Source organism: Xiphophorus maculatus, chromosome 7 (assembly GCF_002775205.1).
Source record: "Xiphophorus maculatus strain JP 163 A chromosome 7, X_maculatus-5.0-male, whole genome shotgun sequence".
NCBI classification, from domain to species: domain Eukaryota; kingdom Metazoa; phylum Chordata; class Actinopteri; order Cyprinodontiformes; family Poeciliidae; genus Xiphophorus; species Xiphophorus maculatus.
The window spans coordinates 12,370,524-12,386,540 of record NC_036449.1 but is presented as its reverse complement, the minus strand read 5'-3'; the positions used below and the strand labels follow the sequence as shown (position 1 = coordinate 12,386,540).

The 16,017-nt window shown below is 37.7% G+C and overlaps 1 protein-coding gene across 1 annotated transcript in view; it reads left to right on the top strand.

The window, feature by feature from the left end:
- The first annotated feature begins 7,053 nt into the window (after nucleotides 1-7,053).
- The window catches only part of st6gal2 (ST6 beta-galactoside alpha-2,6-sialyltransferase 2), a 54,211-nt gene continuing 45,247 nt past the window's right edge, over nucleotides 7,054-16,017 (top strand). Inside the window, exon 1 of the mRNA XM_023336627.1 lies at nucleotides 7,054-7,279. The gene's annotated coding sequence lies outside the window, so the exon portion shown is untranslated. The remainder of the gene's footprint in view (nucleotides 7,280-16,017) is intronic.

Here is a 16,017-nt window from a genome sequence, read left to right as displayed (position 1 = left end):
GATGAGGCACAAATGAATGAATAAATCTAGATTTTCGAACCATTTGAACATTTGACATTTACTGATGAGGCAATTAAGGGAGCAACACACAAACACACACTCTGCATTGCACCAGGGTCAACCAACAAAGCAATACCTTTATAGCTGTTGCACAGTCTCTCTGCTATGCTGAAAGCAGATAAGGCATTTTCTGCAAAAATTCAGCAGGACTATGTGCTTTTACACTCTTGTTTTTTTCGTAACCATAATTGATACGGTGCAAAAAAGCGCGATCAAAAACAGATCCAGCAAAAACACATCAAGAGGGAGCCGAATGCCACCTAAATGAGGTCAAAGTATTTATCCTAAAGAGAAACTGTACAGGGGTGCTCTCCACACTTATAGGGACCCCCTGATACAGATGTGAAAAAACATAACATACACAAACTACTTATTGCAGTATGTATGATCTCAAACTGCAACATTTAAAAAAATGCATTGCTTAATTGAAAAAGAAATTATAACATATACCACTGATGTGATTTTAGAGGTCATATTCAAAGAAAAATGGTTTTACACCAATCTTATTGGTACTTCAGCTGTCAATATTTTGTACAACTCCCTTTAGCCAACAGGATAGCACTTAATCTTTTCCTGTAGCATTTCGCTCTGGTGACTTCCTAATAAATCATTTCTGCATTAATTCAACTGTAAGTCTGTTTGCCATAATATAGAAAAGCTGCACAATCAAAGACCCAAAATTCTGTTTTCGGTTCTGAATATAATTTGTCACCATCTAGCCATGCATTTGAAATACTTCTAGGAACGACACTGCACAGGTTTCCTATTGGATTTGTGAAATCTGGGGACTGAGATGGCAATTGAAGAAGATTGATTTTGCTTCCGCTGAACCCCGCGTGTTAACATAAATGCCAGTAAACTAGATCAAATTGATTTGAATAAAGTGAAAGTTTTGAAGTGAGGTTCTGTAAAGCTATGACCATTTAGAATTTCCTTGTCTGTTGTAGAAATATGCCACATTGCTATATCCATCCATCCATCCATCTTCTTCCGCTTATCCAAGGTCGGGTCGCGGGGGTAGCAGCTTCAGAAGGGAGGCCCAGACTTCCCTCTCCCCAGCCACTTCTTCTAGCTCTTCCGGGGGAATCCCGAGGCGTTCCCAGGCCAGCCGAGAGACATAGTCTCTCCAGCGTGTCCTGGGTCTTCCCCATTGCTATAACTTTGTTGAAATGCACACTGATCCTCAGAGTAGTGAAAGGATGGCAGCTAGTCTTATGGTTGCAAAAATAGAAAATGTTTGAGATTTTATTTTATTTAAACAGGTTGGTTCCATGAGATGGAACCAACCAATCTATTATTCAAGAGAGACCTGACCAAGAAAGAAGTAGCATAATTGACATGATGCTGTCATGCAGAAATCAAATAAACCTCCTACAGTGTTAAGATGGCAGAGATAGTGAAAGTCAATGTGTTGTGTATACATATATTTATACAGGCAGTATAAATACAGTATCTATCTATATCCATACCAGAAGGTGGCGGTAATGCTAATTAATGTCAACAAGAAGAATACAAACTCAATGTGTTACCCAAGACATTGAGTAATTTTTGCCTTATCAGCTTTTATCAGCAAACACTGAGGCAAAGATGAAAATGAAAGAACATTTTACAACTTGTCCTACATCAGCTCTGTAAACAAAATCAATGTTAAAGGCCACGTCTTTCTCAGCCACAGGAAGAATGGTGGGTACAAAGACTCATTGGACATGAGTGAGAATGCTGTGTAAGACACATTTTACATGTTCAAAACAGGTGATTAATGACTTAAACAATACTTAAACAAAAAAAAAATCTGCCTTCAGGTAAATTCTTAAAAATAAAAATTAGCACAAAAAGGTGCTTAAATGCAAATACTGCAGTTACTGCAGCACATGTTTTAATGCTGCCATACAGCTACCATTAGAATTTACACACATGAAATCAAGAATCACTACCTTTACTTATTGATCTTTAATTTGACTATCAATAAGCGTTGTTATGACAAAAAAATGGCATGTTTACTACTAGTTAACTTCTTGTAGATGAACATGTGGTCGTTGATTCATCTGGACATGAGGTCGACTGCAGGTCTTAATCAGTCTCTTGCGTTATTCCAGACTCCGTTTGGGTTTGGGAAATATATTAAATCGTTTCCCGCCCTCTAAACACTCTGGGTGACGGCATGTTCCCCACTGACAACGTTGGACCATGTTTTCCTATTCCTCAAAATCTCTTTGACCAAAGCGCATTAGCAATGATGACCCCCGGCAACATTGTCAGGGATTCAGTTCCTCCAGATAAGGGGCGTGTACTTTGGGACAAATAGTGACCGGCGATCGGTCAGTTGCTGACAAACCCGCTAGAATGATTAACAGACAGTGTCACGTTCATTGATTGGGAAAGCAATGGCCAGGCTAATGTGAGAAAGGTTTGAAGTTGAAGCTTTCATTGTATGTTATTCCAGGCTTCCAATCATAGAGCTGAGATTGTAATTTCTATATTTCTTTAGAAAAGAAAGATAAGAAGGCGTGATACCCAGATGTGTTTATACATAAACATGCAAATGTCTGAGCCATTGTGAATACAATGTAGTGGAAAAAAAATGTTCAAGGAGGATTTTTATGGCTTTATTATTCTGAAGGTCATGTCATCTTTATTTTAATGCTTACGAACTTTCACAGAATGATCTTGTCTAACACACTGAAAGTTGCCCCAGAAATGTTGTTTTTTGTTTAGCACCTGCAAAGACAACAGTCTGCCTCCCATTGTCTTTTCTTATGTTCTCTCCTTGGATAAAACAGACATGTTTGGTACTCAGAGCTTTCTATCTGTCAAGACAGTTCAAGAGTGTAACTTTGTGTCTCTCATATCATGCACAGGATTATTAATAAATCTGACTGAGTGATTTTCATGTTATCATAAGAATTTTTAACACATTGAATCTGTGTTAAAAATCTGATAACCTGGAGCAACATCCGAGCCTCTTAAGGACAAAAAGTACTGAAATGTTGCCATTGACCCTGCACGGAATCCAAGCAGCTTGAGTCAGAAATGATTTTTGGAATCGTGTCATCTTCCGGTGTTGGTTCATTCATGAGCCTGCAGGCTGCATGAATGTGGTAAGTTTTTTAAGAAGCATTATCATCAGAATGTTGTAAAAACCCTGGGATTTTTCTACACAAATAAGTCTTGCTTTTCCTTTTGTGTGGAAAAGAAATTGGTGGAAACAACCTTTGTGTCTATTATTGTCTATGGTGATGTATTGCACTTCATCCTTTTAGCTTCTTGCCTTGCTAGAATCTCTGAATACTACCCCAAGCATAGGCGTAAATGCCCCGGTGGTCGGGTGTCCGGACCCCCCTAATCTTGGAAAAGTCTAGAATTGCCCCCCTCTCCAAAAAAAAAAATCATTGAAGAAACATTTGCATTTAAATAATATCAATATGAACAGGCAAAAGAAACAAAGAACGAAATAAATCTGCCATTTATCTCAGAAAAAAAAAATTTGGTTTCCCCCTACCATCGTTAGAACAATGGTTCAGTCCAAAGTGCAGAAGGAGCAACAGCAGCGCTGAAAGGTACAGGCTCGGCAGAGCCGCTGAAGTGAGGAGTTACCTGTGGCTCTGCAGCACTTTGTGCTGTACTTTGCAGCACAAAGTAAATACTAGTGATGGGTAAATGAGGCGTCATGAAGCATTTCGACCCATAGCAAAACTGTATTGATGCCGAGTCGATACTGTGTCACTGAATACTGACACCTGCTGGACATTAAAAATCCCTACAGGCAACGCAGTTGACAGACTGATTTGATGACTTAGTCTATACAATAAGATTTAAGTCATTGTATTTTATTGTATTTTATATTATGCCATGTCTTCAGTCAAATTAAAAATATATTTGATATTCTTAGATACACAGTCAATAAATAATGTGAACATGTACCATCAAGTGAAAATTTAAGTGAACGTGTTTGGAATCAGGATGCTTGTGAACTAGTTGTTTTTTTTTCACAAATTTTCATTGAAAAATATACGTTTTCCCAACATTTAGGAATTTTGTTTGTTATGCTTTTTTGACACAACTTCTCCTGCTGTAGAAAAAATGAAGTAAACAATACATTTATATGAGATAATGTATAAAAACCTGAGTTTATCCTATTTGTATTTGGGACTTCATTCTGATGCCTGGCCCTATCATGCCTCAGCATCGAGGAGGTGGATTTATTTAAATAAGACAGTTCTGTCAAACATATGCAACACTTAACCTGCAGAACATAATATGAAAGTAAACTAAGAGTCGATTTCAGCTGAATTTGGATTCAGATAGATCAAGTAGAAACTGAAAAGAACCGGATGAAACTACAACGAAGTGACAACCAATACCTTATTTTCTGATGTAGATCAAAATGGTCCCAAACAACGAAACCTTTCCTTTGCCTTGAGGCTCCATAGTTGACGCTGTACCGTAAAAGATCAAGAATTATTTTGGCAAATGCATCGCGTTGACAGATTTACTTCAGTGTCATTTCCAAACAGTTCCTGTACCGGTCACGTGCCTCGCCGAAAGTAATACGCGCGTCGACACGAGGTTTTGTCTATGGGCTTGCATGAGCCGACGCACCGGTGTTGCTGGACCCATCACCACCAGTAAGTAAATACTTAAAGCAAAAGACACGTAAAACTTTTATTGAGTTTCACTGCTCAATAAGAAGAAACACATTAACAATAAAGATCAGACTGCAGTTTGTTGTTTCATTACCTTGGCTCAGTTATGATAAGCTGCCTCATTTGCAAAACTGCTACACTGCTTTCATAGACTTAAGCTTTTTTTGTCGAAGGTAGCAAACATCTCATTCATATTTAACACTTTAAGTTTTAATTAGAAGAGCTTGAAACGGGAGGGAGAGGCTGAGCAAGTGGACCCAGGGAGCCGAGAACAGAAGAGAGAACAGATAGAAATAAAGAAAGCCGTGCTTTTATTTCTCACTATCTTCAATGTAGAGCCTTTAAAACCACAAAATAAAATCTGAATATTTTTCTATATAAACCCGGTGCTTTAAATGTTACGTTTAAGTTATGATACTCCCCAGATATTCATTTCTATCTACCTGTTGGTTCTCTGTCACCCAGCACATGACAAAACTAAAAAAAGTTTAAAAATAAAGCAACTTAACAAGTTATAATTTAAATTACCCATAACTTGTATCAGAAGCCATTTCAATAGATCAATGTTTATGAGGAATTTTATTAAGAGGAGTTATTCATTAAAGATTTTTTATTTAGAACCTTACATTTTTGTAAAGGTGTAGCAGAGATTGGATCAGTGAGTCTGAACAAAACTCATAAAGAAGCAACATTTGAATTTTAGTTTTATTTCTCAATAGGTTGCTTACTGAGAAAAACACGTTTGATATGCATTACTAGTCATTTTTGGTCCTGCAGCTTAAATGTGGTTTAAAAACTTTCTAAACCACATTTTACGTTACATTTCATTGTAACTTTGCCAATCCCTCCCAAAATTGGTCTGAAGAAATGTTCCTGTTTATGGTCCCCCCCAATAATGAGATGGGATTTACGCCCTTGGCCTCAAGGTCTCGTTGCTGGTTCATTGGGTTCTCCAGATAGTCCCTTAAAAGTATCATAAAAGCAAGTCTTGGAGTCTCTTAGATAGAAAACAAAACTTTTACATTGAATTTTCTTGCATGCTAAAGAGCACGGTAGGAAAGGTGCAGCACTTTGTATGTTCAACAATCTGTTTGCTCTACAGACGAAAGAATGGTGCTGACGTTTGCCAATTAAGTTAGGACAATATTTGACAAAGCGATTGGTTATGAGCAGGACAAATCTCCTGGGAAATAAATCCCACGTCATGATCCTGTGTAATGAGGATGTTTACATAAAGACAACTCTCAGTATATTAGAATATTATCAAACATTTAATTAATTTCAGTAATTCAATTCAAAATGAGAAACTACTATAGCTCAATTACACACAAAGTGATATTGTTCAACCATTTATTTCTGTACATTTTTACATTTATGACTTAAAGCTAATAAAAACCCAAAATATACTTGCCCACACTGTATCTGCTTTAATGATCATTGTATCACTGTGCTTGACTGAACAAAACTGATCTGACCAAAGCCCCAAAGGAGACCTACTGTCTATTAACAAGACGAAGATGAGAGATAACACAACCAGTTATGCATGTGAGCAGCAGGAAACTATGAGAGCAATCTGGGCCTCCTAAACACCTCAGCCGAGTCACACACTGATATCCTCAATGCTACACTGCATTGTTCAATAATTCACATGAAATAAATTTTGAAGAAATTACTTATGATGCATACTTCACAATATAAGGACATGCTGTCAAATAGATCCAACAAGTGAAATCAGTAGTTTATAAGCTTCAGCTTGCTTGTGAAACTTTGCCCGTACCACTTTTTTCTTCCACCTAACTTTCATTGCCATGGTTGGATTGCAATCGTGACGCTTTGTTGCCTTATGGTTGGCGATGTTAAATGCTTGCCTTCCCACGGAAGTGTACACGACATAATATAACACAGACTTCAAACTTTCAGAACTGACTTTTGAGCTAGAAGTGAAAATCATTAAAATGATTGACAGAAAAGTACCACTCGTAAAATTTAATCACGGAAATAAATAATGTCTCAGGATATTGAGGTGCGATTAAATTTGCTCAACAAATTGTTTGTTTTAATGTGACATATTTCAATTATGCTAAAACAATATTAGCTAAAAAAATATATATTCTGTGAGCAAAACAAACCAGAAGGAATCTGGTTTGAACCAGAAGGAATTTCAAATCTGAAATATTTGTCAGCTTCCATCATTTTTTTTTTTTTTTGCATTTGCAGGGTGACAGATATTTTACTGACCATCCTTTTTTTTTAAAAAAAAATTGTTTTCTTTCCTTCCCTCCCCTTCATACGAAGCTACCTCGGTGCTTGGCAGGAAACAAAAAATGTCTCTCTCTGGCTCCGCCTCTTTAAGAAAAAATCGGATATGGATGCGAGAGAGAGAAAAAGGGCAGCAACAATGTGACAGACAACACAGCCGCTCGGCTCGGAGTTGTAGTGGATATCAGCTCAGTGAACGGAGGGAGGGCAGAGGCGAGCCAAGCCGAGCCGCATGCTCGCTGTGCAACAAGGCGTACGGGAGCGGAATAATGAGGCGGCGGCCAGCAGAATCCAGACAGCAACGAGGCGGCGTTTAGGTGAGGCTTTGTTCGCTCTCCTTTCGTTTTCCGTGCAGATCTGCATGTTCAGATATGTTTTTTGATGCTCCGGAGCGCTTTGTTTGTTCCGGGACTCGGAACAACATCCACAGACGATGTGCATGCTCGGTGTTCGGCTGATGACAAATAAACACCACCGCCGGATCGGGTTTTCAAATGATCTTGATGCAGAAAACGCGTTTTTTGCCTTCCGTACTTCGCAGGATCTCCTTATTCGGAATCACGGCGGTTGATTTAAGCGCGTTTGGCTCATTGAGACAAATGGCTTAGTCAAAGGAAGGCGTTATTGACAAAAGCAGGACAGTTCACTGTTTTCCAGTTAGTGGCTGCCGCTACTCTGTACGACGACAATGAATCATTATGGGGGTTTTCTGCTGGAGAAAGTGACTTCATTCATAGCCCATAATGAAATCAGGCCTGCCTGAATACTTCTGTGGAACTTAAGGAGAAGCTGATTGTTGCCCCCTTGATGCAGCATGACGAACCCCAGTTGCATTGTTGTCAGAACTGTGAAACGAAATTGTGCAGTCTCATCTTATTTGTGTTCGTTCGGACTGTAAGCTGCATGGGCAGGTTGTTTTTGTACACGTTTTCTTCCATTTAATCAGGAACAAAAACATCGAGTGGTTACTTTGCTTATTTTTACACACACACCTATACATATATATATACATTCATTTTTTTTTTACCTCTATAATATTCAAAATACTCTGAAATGCCAGATTATTGTTATTTTCTTGTCTAAAATGAGAGAGGAGCAGGAGTTTAAATCTGTATATTTTTTTCTAAAATGTCATCCTCCACTACTTCCACCTGTGTTATCAAAGTTGATCGGTAACGTCACGACCCTTATATGGTGAAACTGATTGTTTCCAACATCAGACTCACAGTGTGATTTTAGAAAAGTGCAACAAAAAGCATTCTTACTTAATTGCCATTGCCTAAACTCATCATGGATTTTGATACTTAATTTTATTTTATTTTACTGATTGTTGTTGATACATAGAGTGGACCTTTGCCTTTTTGCAGAATCATGCTGGCAGATTTTTCAGTGGAACACAATTCCAAATTTTCTCATACAGCTTTTCTAAAATAATCCAAAGAAAATGTGGGAAGCCAAAATAATTATGAGGTGGCATCTACAAAGCAGTCAATCCAGGAGCACCATTAATTTTTCTTGGCTCTGGTTGGTTTTAACCCAAAGAGCAGCAATAGGGAAGACCGTAGATGTTAGTCGGCCTAGTAGTAAAATTTGTCACAATAAGAAATTTTGCTGGATGCTAAATTGTCCCAGTAATTATTTTGGTAATGTTGTTGTATTGAAACCATTTTCAAGTAATATAATGATAATGGGATAATAATTCAAGTTCATTCTCTCAAGACTAATAAACTTTAATTTTAAAAAGAACACTTTAAACATTTTAAATGTACAAAATAAAACACAGCTGTCCAAAACAATGAACAAAATGGAGATAAAAACCACTTACAAACCATCAATGAAATGGATTGTGATGTCTCTGCAAGCAAAATTGCTCTTCAAAAAATAATCATCAGAATGAAAATTAGCGAGCTCATCTTAGTTTATCACGCGATTAAATGCTTAATTGCTTGTTACGGCAAGCTTAGATGCTAGCTCCACTTAGATGTGGCAGTGCCAAGGTGGTTTCTTCTGTGCGTATTAAAGCATATTGAGGTATATTTCTTGTTTGAACCATTAAAATGTGCAGCTATAAGCACGCATAGATTTCTGTCTGCTGTGTTACCCGGTAAACTGACCCCAGTGCTCTTCACTTTTTGCCCATTGAATATAAACACCAGCCGTCTGTAGCTCTGCTATTATCAGAAAAACATGAAAAAGCTCACTGTCTCATCGTCAAATACAGGAGACTTTGTGGTTTCCTGTATTTGACAGGTCTGTTATCCAGTGCTGCGAAACAGACCTGTGAGGCATTAACATGTCTACCTCTGTAATATTCTCTATTGAAATAGATTAATTCTCATAATAAATGCTAATCTTCTGCATTATGGGGTAATTTCCTTAAGTCTGCGGGTTGACGTGTGAAATGTCTGTGTGTAGCTGATGGTGGTTGGGACGCCTTCAGTTTAGAAACTCAACCAGGTTCTTTTAGCTAACCCTGCTGTTCAGAATGGGGATGTTAGAACAGGAAGTGCAAAATCATAAACTTCTTGCACTTCAAAGAAATTGAATGCTTTTACACAACATTGTTTGTGCATTAAACAATGGTCTTATTCATGGCCTCACCTGACTTTCCATATTGAGGCGATCTGCACTGCAAGTACTCGTACGCACATCACCCAAAGGCTCTTCAAACATACCAAAATATTCATTTTATGCCTGGCATAGAACTGTCTAATTATTCCTGGTTGCTGTCTGGTATCTGTTTGTCTCTGCAGCTGGATACTTATTGTCTGAAATGAGATGCTCTCCCTCTGTGTCTGCAAATCGAAGACAGCAGAGTACAGGTGTGCAGGATAGCTGTTCTCTGCGTACACACCGACAACAATGGAGCTTCATCCTGCAGCTCCAAACCGCATTAAAGCAAACACCCTATTCTCTTGTTTCTTCTTTTCCTCGGTGCATGCTCGTCTCTGTTTATTCACGATTAAAACAATCCCTTTAACTAATTTTGGTCTTAGTTTTGGAGGCTTGTGATGCGCACTGCGAGGAGAGAAGATTATTTTTGCTTTGAGAGCGGCAGAAAAGAGAGACAATTGACAACTTTCATGTGTGCAGTGTTTTAGAGTAGATGGAGAAAAAGAGAGTTCCATCTAAGACTACCAGCTAAAAATATTTCTGTAACAACGAACAGATGCCTTTTCTTCTTGTTTGAAAGGCTGAAGCAGAGCTCATCAAGGTTGTGTATTTTACAGAGTTTCCATAAATCAACAAGCTATGCAAAGAGCATTCTACATTTATCAGGCCCCTTCTAAAGTCACTAAAATAAATTAACCTTTAATCGCTGAGCTGTAATCTCACACTGAAAATATATTTGAAAAAAGTCTGAAAATCTGACCTTTGAGGACATTTCAGTTAGGAAAGAAATTTGATGTTAAGAATTTGTAAAAAAAACAAAACAAAAACACAATTCCTTTTAAAATGACTAACTGTATTTTTTTTTGTGTTTCGTAGTTTGTTATTCACAGTGTCTTGAAATCTTTTTATTTGGAAGATTGTTTTTAATTTTGTAGAATTTCTTTCATTTTAACCAAACATTTTTTTTTCTCCAAAAATCAAAAGTAGCTTTAATTTATTTACAAGTTGGAAGCTGGATCAGTTTTTCCTTTTCTATTAAAACGATTTGTAATGGTGGTGAGTCTGATCTGTAATCTGTGACTTCCTCTATTCTATTCCTGGGACATAAATATGTCATCACTAAAGGACTCATTTCTCTTATTCACTCTTGCAAATGCGAGAGAAAAGGCCAATAAAGTAAGGAAGGTGCATGTTGACCTTTTTATAAGTCAAAAAATGGCTGCAGCAAAACAGCTACGGTTTGTCTAAGCATGCACATTACCGCAATAAGGGCCATAACTAAAACGTTTAACACGTAAACAACTGGACATGAGTTTATTTTGCCAACATACACATTGAGGAGGTAAAAAAATCTCAATGTTTCATGTTAAATTATTTAAAAGTAGTAAAAGGGAATTCATTTAAAGCTTCTGAAGCATTTTTATCAGAGCTTCAATAAATGGTGGTTAAAATGTCATCCTGAGCAGAAAGTTTTAAGGCATTGGATCCTTCTTGAGCACTTACTTCAGTTTTCCTGTTCACTCTTGACTGCATTTTTGAATGTACATAGAAATGGGCATAGATTTAAAGTTGTTTTCTAAAAACCCCACATCTATGTCAAGTATTAATAAACTTGCTGCCATGTGACTTACGACAAAAGCTGAAACAACTGTCATTGGGTTAATCTTTGCAGGTTGAGATTTTTTGCTCCAGCTGCTTCACAGCAATAAGGAATCTAAAAAAGCTGATGAAATTATCACTCACATCGTCCATGTGAGTGATAAAGACCCAGTAATAGGGCTACTCCTCTCATTAGCATCAGATGAGATGAACTGATTCATGCAGAAGAGTGAGCGAGGAAGAGATGTTTTTTTCTGAAGTTACTGTTCTTCTGGGTTTGATAGTGTTCCCCCTCCAGACAATCCCCCCAACTAGAACAAATCCAAGTTAGTAATTTGTTTACACCTACAAAGTGCGAAGTGGACTTCTTGAAAACTGTAGAGAAAAATAGCGGTGGTAGAAATCAACAAAAAGTCAGTGTTGTATTTTTCCTATGTCAGACACTCTGTGTATTTTTCCACATTTGATTTTACTACACCGTATTCCAAATTGTTATGCAAGTGATATTTTCTTAAATGGTCAATGCAAATGATGGTCAGTATAATTTTCAAGTCATGAACTATTACAGTATAAATCAAATTTTACTGAACAAAGCTCCAAAGGTTTTCAATAGGGTTGAGGTCAGAGGAGGATGGTGACCACACCATGAGTTTTTCCCCTTTCATGCCCATAGCAGCCAATGACACAGTGGTATTCCTTGCAGCATTCATTGTCATGCATGAAGATAATTTTGCTACTGAAGGTACGGCTCTTCTTTTTGAGCCATGACAGAAAGTGATCAGTCAGAAAGTCCATATACTTTGCTGAGATCATTTTCACACCTTGAGGGACTCTGAAGGGCCAACCAATGATTTCAGCCCAAAGCATGACTCCACCACCTCCTTGCTGACGTCACAGCTGTGTTGGGATGTGGTGGCCATCCACCACCAATCCACTACTCCGTCCATCTGGACCATCCAGGGTTGCACAGCAGTTATCAGTGAACAAGTCTGTTTGAAAATTAATCTTCATGTACGGTTGGGCCCACTGAGACCGTTTCTGCTTGTGAGCTCTGGTTAGGGGAGGCCGATAGGTTGATGCACCTCAAGCCTGTGGAGGATCCTCCACCTTGAGGTTCCAGAGGCACCAGCAGCTTCAATTAACTGTTTGCTGCTTTGTAAGGGCATTTTAACAGCTGCTCTCTTAATCCGATGAATTTGTCTAACAGAAACCTTCCTCATTATGCCTTTATCAGTACAAACCCATCTTTGTTCTGAATCAGCCACAAATCTCTTCACAGTACGATAACGCTTCAGTTTTTGTTAAATATCTAATGTTTCCATACCTTGTCATTTGGCACTACACTATCTGATGATTTTCGTCAGCAGAGATCCTTTCTCTTTCCCATATTGCTTGAAACCTGTGGCCTGCTTAATAATGAGGAACATCCTTCTTAAGTAGATTTCCTTTAATTGAGCTCACCAGACAAACTAATGAACCCAGCTCTCTGAAATTAATTATAGTGATTCAAAGAGCCCTGACACACAATACCATCTATAAATTTAATAGCACAACATAAACTGTAATCTTTATGACACTTAAATCCAATTTGCATAATAATTTGAAACACGGTGTATATCATCAATAAATGCTGTATTCACATTTTAAAACATGACTGAAAAAAAATATTTTTTGACCTCTGATCAGCAAATTTACTGTCTAATAATTTCAACCTTAATTTTTAAGATGATTCTGGCTGATTTGAATGCAGCAGAACTCACTCACCTGTACTCTTTCACATGCACCAAAATCTACATTCAAGTCATCATTTTAAGCATTTGTATAACTCTATTAATATGCTATTTTTTCCTCAACAGTAAATACAACTGTTTAATCATAGTCTCTGAATTAGTTTTTCTGTTTTTCGTTTTATAGTACCATCATGAGAGTGTGATATTTCTGTTCAAGGTTACCATTCTGTCAGAATCTCATAAAGGCTCACTCCTAGTGGGAATAAAGGGAATCTGAAAATGTTTTTACTCCTGAAGGTTTTGTTGGCCTTTACAGCAGGAAGGCCACCATTTGTCACAGCTTGATAAACTTTGCTTCACCGTATCCTCTCTGTTTTGCTTCTTTTATTTTGTGACCAAAAGTTCCACGAGTAGCTCTGTATTATTATTCCATCCATTTTCTTACACCCTTGTCCCTAATGGGGTCAGGAAAGGTGTTGGTGTCTATCTCCAGCGAACGTTTCGGGCGAGAGGAGAGTGATACACCCTGGACAAGTCGCCAGTCTGTCGCAGCCGTATTCTTATTCTTATTCTTATTTCTTTTTCTTTAAGAATAAATTCCATCAGACTTGAATAATAAGGACAGCGTATTATTCTACATTACGACTACTGTGCTGGGCAATCTGTTAATGTGGCACCAAGCCATTCATCCTGTTATTATGAATAGGTTGTGTACATACAACAAGGAATATTGCTCTTGCAGTTTCATAATGAAAAGCTCATTGTGACATCATGCCCACACATTCGGTAGCCATTAGATTAATCTAAATCGGCGCATGTCGGGGGGGCGGGGGGGGGGAGGCTTATTTTTGTGCTTTTTGTCTGTTCAGCTGCAATAACACTATTCGTTTATTAAATTTCACACTCTGCAAGATCCTCCGGATTAAATTTGGGTCTTTGATTTGTGTCAGTCTGAGATATTCCTAGATTGGTTTATGTAAAAATCAGTGTCAGAGAACCATCTTCTTCCATTCAGTAATTTGTTTGGGAAATAAAGCATCGTGATAAAATACCAGAAAGAATTTGGTTTGTTTTAATTCAAACAAAACATGACTTCAAACGATCATTTAATCATACGAGTGTAGTTTCTGTTGTCAGCATCTTCTTTTTTTTTTTTCTTCTTTCGCTTATAAAATACTTCACGTACATTTCTAAATTATGGAGCAATACCTGTTTAAATCAATCAATCAAATGTTGGATATTTGGATAGCACATTTCAGCAACAAGGCATTTCAAAGTGCTTTACATCATAAAAACATGAAAACACAAAGTCATGCAACATAGAATCAACAATCAAAACCTTACAGTAAGTCAAGTGCCATCATTAAATTCTTAATTGATTATGTTTCAAATACAACTCTGAACAGGTGGGTTTAGAGTTGAAACACTCAGTGTTTCAGCAGTTTTGCAGTTTTCTGGAAGCTTGTTCTAGATTTTATGGTGCATAGAAGCTGAATGCTGCTTCTCGTTTGGTTCTGGCTCTGGAAAAGCATAACCAGAAGACCTGAGGGGTCTGGAAGTTTGATAAAAGTTTGATCTTTAATATATTGTGGTGCTAAGCCGTTCAGTGATTTATAAACTAGCAACAGTATTTTAAAGTTTATTCTCTGAGAAACAGGGAGCCAGTGTAGGAACATTAAAACTGGTGTGGTGTGCTCTAACTTTCTGGTTTTAGTGAGAACATTTTTCCTGCGTTTGTTTTGTTTGGGCACAGCACTGGTACTGGCTTTGGAGTGGATATGCAGATTAATCCTCAGATTTTTGTTTTTTATTATTTTCTCTGAAAAGAAGCTAGAAAATTTGTTGAAAATTCATTCCATCCATAAATTTGAGAAACTCTGGTCCAGAAGACTTTTCTTCATAGGTATTTTGTGACTGCAGTGAATGAGTGGAGGAGGTGAGGGACCAGTCGCTCCGTCTCCAATCGATGTTGTATCAGTTTGTTTTGGAATAATTTGTTCTTGATACGCGAAGTGTTCCATCCTAATCAGACATGCTTGAGCCTGTTCTTCTGAAGCGATGATCACATCGTTGTTCTTGTTGATAAAATTAAAAAGATTTGCAGTGAGCAGCTTTATCCCCTGTTTATTAAGATAGTGCCAACCTCTTCCAAAGAGGTGAAAGTGCTGCCAATAGATCCTGAGGTTATCAATGAAGGTCACTGAGCTGGCAGAGCAGGTTTTAATCAGCCATTTGTTTATCATGAACAGCCTGGAGTGTTTTTTGTCTCCCCATTGAGGTGATGGAATTGGACCCCTGAGAAATAACTTCATTTTTAATAGTCCCATAGTGTTTAGAAGAATATTAAGGTCCCTTTTCAGAATCTCAGATTTTTGTTTAGCCAGATCGTTGGCACCAACATGCACGACTAAAGTCTCAATATTTGGTTGATCAGTGGTCAGAGAGTGTACTTTGTGAGTCAAATCAGATACAATGTTACCAGGATGTTACACTCATTTTCTTGGTATTTCAAACATGACTGATACCATTTACTGCCTCATCTAAAACAACAAGCACTTTTGCAAGCATTTAGAGGACATGAGAAACACATGTCCATTGCATTGCTTTGTAACAAGCTGTCCACACAAAGGATAGATTGTTGAGGCCTGCAGTAAAATCCTGATGTTGAGTCTTCCCCGAAATGGGACGAAGGGTGTTTCAGCAATGTTACCAGAAAAAGAAATGACACTCGTTTTCTTGGTATTGCAAACGTGACTGATTCCATTTACTGCCGCATCACCAACAACAAGCACTTTTGCATACCTTTGTTTTCATGGTGATCGCTTTGCCCTGGGGAGTTTTGGCGGGTGGATGTGTTGGTCTTGTCTAATTGTTGATGTTTGAAGGCGATTTTTCCCTCAGAAACATCTCAATGTTTGGTTTTAACTATAGTAGTTGCCAAGAAATGAAAATATTAATTGTCCTTCCACATTAAATTGAGTACTGTCTGTGGCTTTACAAAAGCTATTTGGGATGAAATTAGAATTTTAGAACCCCTCAAAAATGTTACAAACTTTCATTTCAAACATAGTATTGCATTATATTTATCTTGGTTACCAGGAAAACAAATCAGA